Raw genomic sequence first — 9,143 nt, forward strand, 5'->3', positions numbered from 1 at the left:
GCCACATGTATATGTGTGTGCATGCGTGTATATCCGTGTGTAAGTGTGTGTATGCGTGTGTTTATGTCTTTGTTTCTTTCATGTCTTATCCCTTCTTATGTGAGAAAATGCGAACACAGCAGTTCACGCTTCTGCTGGGACACGTACCTCCTCCTGCCCTCAGGCTGGGCTTTCCAGCAATGGCTCCCCTGGTTCTCAGCATCAGAATCACACTGGAAAGACACCCCCACTTTCCTGGGTCTCCAGCTTGTGACAGTAATTTGTGGCACTGCTCAGGCTCCACGGCCATGTATGTAGAAAACATATGAATGTTCTATTGTTTTGGATTCTCTAGACATTGGTTCTGTTCCCTTGGAAAAACTAAACTGTACACAGAGAGGTTATTATCTCATTTATTGTAGAGTACTTGAAAACACAGGTACAGTATAAACACAAATTATAACGTTTAAAAGTAAAAAACCCATCACCTATAAAATGCCAAGTGTTATAAGCCCAGAATATGTTTTTTTAATGAGAAGAGACAATCACCGCCCCATGCACCTGCTCATTGGGCTGACCCTGAACACAGCAAGTGGACCCTGAGCACCACCTGGTGGATCAGGTGCGCCCCCTGGTGGGTCATGTGAGCCCCCTGCACCCACCCTGTGTCCCTGCAGGGAGGTTTGCATCTGGGCTCACATCGACTTCCCCTCACTGTGTCTCTCACACAGTAATACAGGGCCGTGTCCTCAGGTTTCAGGCTGTTCATTTGCAGATACCGCGTGTTCTTGGCGTTGTCTTGGGAGATGGTGAATCGGCCCTTCACGGAGTCTGCATAGTATGTGCTACCACCACCACTATTAATAGCTGAGACCCACTCGAGCCCCTTCCCTGGAGCCTGGCGGACCCAGTACATCCAGTAGCTACTGAAGGTGAATCCAGAGGCTGCACAGGAGAGTCTCAGAGACCCCCCAGGCTGCACCAAGCCTCCCCCAGACTCCACCAGCTGCACCTCAGCCTGGACACCTGCAAACACAAAGACATCCTGGTCAGGAGACTGTCACACGTCCTCTCATTCCCTCACTCACGACCACCCACATCCTCAGTAGCTCTTGTTCTCCATGAATTACCTTGTAGAAGAGCAGCCAGGACCACCCAGCTCATCCCCAGCTCCATGGTGTGTCATCTGAGTTCAGTCCTGATCAGAGAACGGGAGCAGCTGGGAATCCCGGGCTGGGGCTGCTCTCCCAGAGCTGCAGGTCCAGGGCTGGGTGGCTTTATCCTCAGAGGGAGGCCCTATTTGCATGTCATCTCACTATAAAAGAGGTCAGGGCCTTGCTGGCCTCAGAGAGGGCCCAGCCCCTGAGCAGCTGTGAGTGTCTGTGGTTTGCTGGTGTTGGTAGCATTTGGAAATATCATGTTTATTACATGAATTTTTCAGGGTAAACTCTTAGCACCCTGCTATGTTCTTTTGTTTCTACACATGCACACAAATCCTGTGCTGTAGTTGTCAGTGTTCCTCCCATATTGGAGATTTAAAGATTCCCAGAAGAGTAAGTCATTTGTGGACAGTCCAGAGACACATATAAAGTGAGATTTTGACCCCGTATTTTCATGTTTGCTCTGCCTGTCTGGACGTAACTGGTCCAGAATCACTTCTAAGACAGAGTTGGACAAGCCTGGTGAGGGTTCCGGGACCCCCTCCTGTGATGAGAACATGACGATTCTGTCCTATGGTCGTGTGTATTTGATCATGTGTGAGCAGGGGTCATGCACGCATTCTCAGGAGTCTCTAATATTTGGCTTTCTATCAATGGCAGCATTCAGGAAAACATCTTTACTTACCTTGGGATTGTGATTGAAAGATGCTTAATTTCCACTGTGTTGTCTTATTTTTACATAAATGACATGAACAATGTAACGTGCTCTCAATCTCCCCTCTGCTCGGCATGTTTAAATCTACACAGAGATGCAGAGATTGTCCATGTGATGTGAGAAATGGGACCAAACCTCCCCTACCTATGTTTGATGTCTCCAGTTGGCATGAGAGCTGGGAGGAAGATTCACCCCGCACTCCTGGATCGACTGCCAAATCCCAGGTGACTAAATTTTCTGAGTGTGAACTGCCAGGAGTGCAGCCTGAGGGTCACTGCCAACTCCTCTGTGTCATCTTTTCATACTGAGTCTTTCGTGGATCCACTCCCCACCCAGGTGTGCTGCCCTCAGACCAAAGCCTGGAGCAGCTCGAAGGCTTATGGGTTAGACTCATCCACACAGGTGAAGGTCTTAGCTTCAGAAGCTGGAAAGCATAACGAGGAAGAGGGTGAGGTTATGAAATATGCATTGAGACTGAGAGTCAGAGAAGTTCAGTAAGGAGGCACAGGAACACACAGAAAGCATGTTTAGAATCCCAGGCTTCATCCTGAATTCTCAGAAGTATTCTTGGAAAGACTGGGCTGCACCGAGGTTCACATGCTTCTGAGAAAATTAATGTCAGAATCCTGGATAGAGGATCAATGGATAGAGTTTACATTGATGACTGGAAATATATTGATTTGAATGAATATTCCTATTACAAATTTCTGTAAAGAATACTGTTAGTTTTATAAAGAAAATGAGCTGGGCTTATACAAATTCAGAAGAAGGTGGAAGTCCTGGAAACCATCATGAGACATATGACCTGGGTTCCCCTCAGTGTGCGCAGGGACACACACACACACAGACATGCAGGTGCAATGCACATACATGCGGAGACTCACGCTCTTGTATCATATCTGCATCCAAACCTCCTCTGTCCAAGTATTGTCTCTGACACACACAAGACATAGTCCTGTGACAGGAAATTGATGGCATCTGAGGGAAAGTGGAGTTCTAAGATTTTCCAGTAATGACTGAGCGACTCTGTTTTCTTGGATCCCATGACAAGGGCTGCGATGCTTGGCTTAATTGTACCTCAGACGCCATCAGCACACGGCCTTGCAGTGAGCTCTGGGTTTAGCCCTTGTTTCCACTTTACAGCATGTGTGAAGGCCCCACAAGTACCTGCACACAGTGTTTTCAGTGAACGTGAGCTTTAATTTCACCTAGAGACATATTTACTATTAAATGGCTGGTTTTATGGTGAGTGCTTCCTGAACTTTGTAAGAAAGTAGCAATTTTCCGCGATGGGGGCTTCAATATTTTAGTTCCATCAGCAGGATGTTGCTTTATTCCTGTATCCTCTTTATATTACAAAATTATTTCATTCTTTATCCCTTATTATTCAGTCGTAGGGAGGGATCTAGATAACACAGTCTCACCTGCATGTAGTTCCTTGTTCAGAACATCTGAACATTCTGGGAACAACACAATTGCTCTCTGGGTTCTGGGTTTAGCCACATTTAGCCACAGTCTGTTCTCTGCTCCATCTCCAGGCTTAAATACAAAAACCTGCAAAATTCAGATCTGGTGTGGAGTTTCCTTCCAATGAGTGTCTCTATATGTGAATTTGTTTTTTGCCATCCACATGATTCACTTTTATTTCACCATGATGATTAACCCATTTTCCCATCATTGCCTGATTGGGGCAGCCTGGCTTCTGCAACAAAACTGATCCAACCTCACAAAGTGGGAAAAATAACAATAATACTGAATACACAGAAGCCTCAGTTAAATAGAGTTTGGTGACAGCACGGTGGGCTCTCATGTCCTACAGGATAGCAGAGTCCAGCTGTGTGAAGAAGAAAGACACCCTGTTCCCTCCTGGCAAGGACTCAGGCAGTGAGGGGTGGTCACAGCTCAGCCGGTGAGAAGCCCTGGGTGCCTTGTTCACTACTGCCCCTCCTGCAACATCCATTCCCATCTGCAAAATAGTTCTTATCCCCGTGTATGCTAGGAGCTGCAGGTGGCTCACTGTGATTCCAGGCCCTGAAGGCAAATCGTTGTTGATTCCAGATGAAAACACTTCTTTTTGCTGGAGAAATATCTGGCCATCTCTTTGTGTCAGGTCAACATTTTCAGGGCCCTTATGGAATCAGACAAGACCCCATATGACTGTGGGGCCGCGGAGCAAACAGGTGTGGGACCCACACTGGGCCCATGGCTGCGCCCTGTGTTTCTCCCCCCCCCCCGGAGTTTGAGTCTAAGTCATTCTCCTGGGTCCCAGCTTCCATATCTGTGCAGTAGGAAGCTCTGCAGGCTTTGCCTGAGAACTATTGTAAGGTGTGTCCTTCGTAGGTAAGACCTTGCATTGTAGGCAAGAACTTATTGGGCTTTCAGTCTGATTTTGAAATCAGATTATTCCAGAGGCATTGGCTTGTTTTCTTCCCACTCTGTATGAATTGGGGCTGTTCTGCTGGGCCTGTGCTGAGCAGCCTTCAGCCTGGCTCCTTCAGGACCTTTCCATTCTATTCACAGAGGAACAGGGTGGAAACCATGTCCTCTCCAGGTTTCCTTAAGCTGACAAACCATGTCTCTCACACTACAGGAGAGTCACCTGAAGGAAGAATGTTTAAATTCTTAAACTTGAATTCCAGCAAATAAAACCCCAGAATACAACCCAAACCCCCTTAGTCTCTGCTATTGTTTTCCAACAGCCAGGACATTGGGAAAGAGATTGTTAGAAGTGTGTGCACTTCAGGCACCATCAGCCCTCTGACCAGCCTTCCCAGCATCCTCCTGATCCCCAGTGACTGGCTCTGAGGGAATAGCTGGGCTCTCCCCAGTCCTTTCTCTCAATAGGCGTGGACACACATTTCTCCAGATTGGGGATGAGTCTCCCCCAGTCATATTGGGCACTGGAGCCGGACTCTCCCTGCTCAGCTGAGCTACTGAAGGCAGCCCAGGCTCAGGGAACTAAAGCAGTTCACACAGCGGGGACCTGTGATGAGCCTCAAGGGGTCACTGCCTCTGGACCTCCCCCTTTTATTTAGGCCCTTTGAGAGATGCACACGTTTTACTCCTTAGTTATTCAACTCCTATCCGTTTATTGAATGAGACTTCACAGTGAAGCATCCTGCTACAGTTTCTGTCTCCCCCAAAGGGGGAAATGATCTGGCATGTGAGAGCAGCCATCAAAGAATGTATGAAATTAATTAAGTGACCTTAAGACATCATTGATTTGTTTTGTCTCTGACGATACTACAGCTAATTGTTCAAGCAGCGACCATTTTTCCTACTGAGTTAGTTACCACCCCTTTTCGGGCAAAATCTCCAAATGATTTTGATAAACTTCACAGTGCAGCCTCCTTCAAGATTCAAACAGAATTTAACACCTTCCCAGGATTAATCAGTGCCCTACAAGGAAGGAAGCCCTTCAGGCCATGAAGCCCAGAGGAGCAGATTCCAAGGCTGAAGCCTTCATTGGCCCTTGTAGGTGTTTCTGAGATACTCTCGTTTTCCTGGAGAGAAAACCCAAAGGCCAAGGGGGGAGTGGTGTCCAGGACCTCGGATCAGCAAACTGCATTGAATATGGCTGAGCAATACTTCATCATGTATGTGTTCCACATGTACTTTAAAAAGGGTTGAATAATGCCATTGGCAGCAACATAGATGGATATAAACACAATCATATTAACTGAGTTAAGTCAGATAGCAGAACACTTATCCCATGATCTCACTGATATGTGGAATTAAAACAATGAAAAAAGATTTTACTTACAAGACAAAAGTAGACTCATGGACACTGAAAACAAACTATGTTCACCAAAGTGCATAGGGCAGGGGAGGGATAAATTAAGAGTTTGGGATTAACAGATACACATTACCATACGTAACACAGATATAAAACAAAGAGCTACTGTATAGTGCAGGGAATTGTGTTCCATATCTTATAAGTACATATAATGGGAAAAAGTCTGAAAAATATAACTATGTGGATGTATAACCAAATCTCTTTGTAGTGCATTAAAAAGTAACATTAGAAACCAATTACATTTTAATAAAAGGCAAAATAATTATAAAGATAAGAATAATAAAGTGCACTCTAATCTTTAATCACCCTGTCATCCCTAACCCTCCTGTGGTGCTAACATCCACTCCCACTGGCAGTGAAGCCTTTACTGTAACTGGTGTCCACTGTGCACTGGTTACTGTTCCAGCTGATGGAGGTAGCCATTACCTTTTAGCCTTCAGTGGGAAGAGAAAAGCTCACCAGGACATTAGTGCTTCAGGGATTTGTTGAGCGTCCTTCTCATTTCTGGAGCCACCGGAAGGCTGGTCTGGATGATGCAAAGTTTTCTAGATTTTTTCTTTTGTTTCAATATGTGGATAATTTGCTTCTTTGCTCTTCTTCTCAAACGTTCTTGCAGGAAGACAACAACTACTCACTACAAACTTTTAGCCTCTAAGGGACTAAATTTGACTACAGAAAATGTGCAGTTTCCCAGCATCATATTTGATTTCTAGGGCATCTGACATCAGAACAAGCCTCTACTTACATCCATGGTGTTTTTCTGCTTCCTAAATGCAACACTAATTGCCAAATATGAGGGATTTTGGAAGGCTAGCTGATTTCTGTTGAGACAGATTCCACACTTCTCTCTCAAGGAAAACCTACATGAAGTTTTCTCAACACTGGCAATCCCGATTCCATTTTAAGGGAGGAACCAGAAGACACAGATTCAAGTGGAGCATTTGAAGAGCCCGTCCTGCTGTGGGCAACCTGATTACCAGACCCCTTTCTTCTTTTTGTATCAAAGCAAGGGGAGGTCTTGGGGTGTTGACCAAAACCTCAGGGGCCTCCGCAGACCTCTAGGGTTTTATAGCCGTGAGCCGGATGCTGTGGCACAGGGAGACTCCCACTGCCTTGGGGTCCTCACAGCATCTGACCCTTTGTTCAGGTCCCCGCATCACAGTCAGCATGTCTCAGTCAGCTGCCTCCCCTCCTAAGATGCCCTTTTGTTCTCTGCTCCTCACAGAGCTGTGCTATGTTGTCTCTACCTCAGCACATCTACGCTTCTCCCTTCCGTCAGCAATGAAGTCCCTCGTGGCTGCGTCACACCGAGTGACCACCCCCTGAGTCCTGATCACCTACGAGAAGCCCCTCTAAGCAGCCTTTTCACAGTGGCTCTCAGGCAGGAGGACTGCAGCTTCCAGCTTGTAACCTGGGAACTTCATGTCTGAGCCCAACATGGAGAAGCGAGGCCTCCTCTTCTTTCCTGGTAAGGACTCAGCCAATGAAAATCCATGGACTCCTGTTCACAGGAGCCCTCTCACCTCCCCTTTCATTCTGTAGGAGAGTCATGTCTCTGTTTTCACTGGGGACTTGCTTGTGGCTCACCAGGACGGCAGACCCCAAACCATAATTCTCTGTTGTTCCCAAGTAAACCCATTTTTGCTAATAAATAATTTGCAGTCTGTTTTATGTCAAAAACATTTACTTCCCATAAAACTTTTTATTTTTCTTATTTTATTTCCTTTTTATATCTTACAACTTTCTGAGCTGGTCACTGGGATGCACATGTGGTCCTACCTTCACAGACATTCTTAGCAGCAATCCTGTGTAGGAGACAGCAGGGGGCCATGTCTAGCCTGCAGGAGGTGAGGGGAGGTGCAGACTAGCTGTGAGCCCCTGGGGGAGGGTGTGTGGATGGTGTTGAAGGTCTGGCTGTTTGTGTTACTATGTGTCTGTGATACTAATGGCATGTTTGGATACATTGTCATGAATTGAAAATTTAGAATCCAATTTAGTTTAGATATAAAACAAACAATTTGTTAAGTGTTTCAATTTTAATATCAGTTAATTTTGAGATACAGCTATGGCTCCCATCCACTCCAGCCCCTTCCCTGGGGGCTGGCGGATCCAGCTTCAAGCATAATAGCTGGTTGTGATGGAGCCACCAGAGACAGTGCAGGTGAGGGGGAGCGTCTGCGAGGGCTTCACCAGGCCTGGGCCCGACTCCTGCTGCTGCACCTGGGACAGGACACCTGGGGACACGGAGAATCAGTCATTGTGAGTCACCTCCACCACTTCCATCCCCACAGACCCGTGCCTGACACCTGAGACACTCACCTTGGGGACCTGCCACCAGGCACAGGAGAAGACCCAACAGTCTCATCTTCCTCTAGACCACAGCCCTGCCTTCCCCAGAGACCTCAGCCCTGTGTGAGGACAGAGCTGTGAGCTCCCACCTCCCCAGCATGGATTTTACCCTCGAGCTTGAAGGGGAATTTGCATGTGGAGGGGCCCTGTCTTCGTAAATAGGGAAGGGCTGAGTTAGGCTCTCCTGTTTCTTTGAGAACCCCTGTGAGTGTCACTTCTCTTGGCTTATGTGGCTTGTGCATCAGGGAGGGGAGGTGACCTGTCCATGGGACCCGTTGGACACCAGTCAAAGGGCAGCCCCTCCCTCTGGGACAAGAGCTGCTCTCCTTCAAGCCCAGATTCCCTCCCGCCCTTTCTTTCCTGGCCCAGTGCTCCTCAACCACTCAGAACCTGTTCCTTTTCCCCAGAACTGAGCCCAGGACAGATCCCCCTGTGTTTCCCTGGACCCTCCTCTGTGTGTCTTCGTCATTGGACGTGTGAGTGTCGTGTGGTCAGCTTGCAGTTTTCATGTGAGATAGAGGCCCGCATTCTGCTCCACCCTTCCTGTGCTGTGGGAGTAGAAAAGCTGTCTTGTGAGGTGGGCCCTCAGGAACCCCATTGTGTCAAACCCATGAAGCCGCATTTCGTTCATCACACCCAGCCCCTCTCAGTTCACACCCTCAAAGTTCTAGACGTTGTCCATCGGCCTCATGGTCTATTAACACCCCTGTGGGGACCCACAGAGAGAAGGGGGGTTATACACAAAATGAGACAAGATGCAGAACCTTGAGAGGGAGACCCTCATCGGAGCACAGTCAGAAACAACAGGCACCAGGATGAGGGGGAAGCAGGCGCTGACAAGTGAGAGCTTCAGGGCTTTCGCTAAGGACCCCCGCCTCTGCAGACAGAGGTGGGGAGGTGGGGGTTAGGGATTAGGGTTAGGGTTAGGGTTAGGGTTAGGGTTAGGGTTAGGGTTAGGGAGTTAGGGTTAGGGTTAGGGTTAGGGTTAGGGTTAGGGTTAGGGTTAGGGTTAGGGGTTAGGGGTTAGGGTTAGGGTTAGGGTTAGGGTTAGGGTTAGGGTTAGGGTTAGGGTTAGGGTTAGGGTTAGGGTTAGGGTTAGGGGTTAGGGTTAGGGTTAGGGTTAGGGTTAGGGTTAGGGTTAGGG

General features: G+C 47.6%; 1 pseudogene across 1 annotated transcript; it reads right to left on the reverse strand.

Annotated features, from left to right (window-relative positions):
- Positions 1 to 492: 492 nt before the first annotated feature.
- LOC116151849 (uncharacterized) lies at positions 493 to 8,107 on the reverse strand (annotated as a pseudogene). Its single transcript, XR_010381107.1, has 4 exons — positions 7,970 to 8,107; positions 7,712 to 7,884; positions 1,110 to 1,161; positions 493 to 1,005 (listed from the first exon to the last, which is right to left on the reverse strand). The product of XR_010381107.1 is annotated as an uncharacterized LOC116151849 (transcript).
- Between the last annotated feature and the right edge of the window lie 1,036 nt (positions 8,108 to 9,143).

The sequence above is a fragment of the Camelus dromedarius genome, chromosome 5 (assembly GCF_036321535.1).
Source record: "Camelus dromedarius isolate mCamDro1 chromosome 5, mCamDro1.pat, whole genome shotgun sequence".
NCBI classification, from domain to species: Eukaryota; Metazoa; Chordata; class Mammalia; order Artiodactyla; family Camelidae; genus Camelus; species Camelus dromedarius.